Here is a 394-nt window from a genome sequence, read left to right on the forward strand (position 1 = left end):
TAACAGCATTGTGGGTCCACTTACAGCTCATGGAGTACAGTGGTTCACGAAAGCAGATCACTACCACCCTCTCAATGGCAACTAGATGGATTAGCCAGCAATGCCCACAGGAATAAAGGAAAAAACATTATCAAGGCCAATTGGGAATGTGGAATTGAAGCCAAAATAGATGAGCTTTGATGTTTTTGAGGCTCGAGGGGCATAATGGACAACTCTAGATCTAATTTCATATGTTCCCTTCTCCTTCTATCAAAATGCCTCATCTCACCAAAAATGTTGTATTCCCTGGAAATTAAAAGGATGTTAATTGAAGCTGGATGGGGGGATAGAATGGAACTAATATACCGAGTAGGTGAAGTAGGAGCTCAAACACCCTCCTGACCCCCAGTAATCA

The sequence above is a fragment of the Rhincodon typus genome, chromosome 8 (assembly GCF_021869965.1).
Source record: "Rhincodon typus isolate 14 chromosome 8, sRhiTyp1.1, whole genome shotgun sequence".
In the NCBI taxonomy this organism is placed as follows: Eukaryota; Metazoa; Chordata; class Chondrichthyes; order Orectolobiformes; family Rhincodontidae; genus Rhincodon; species Rhincodon typus.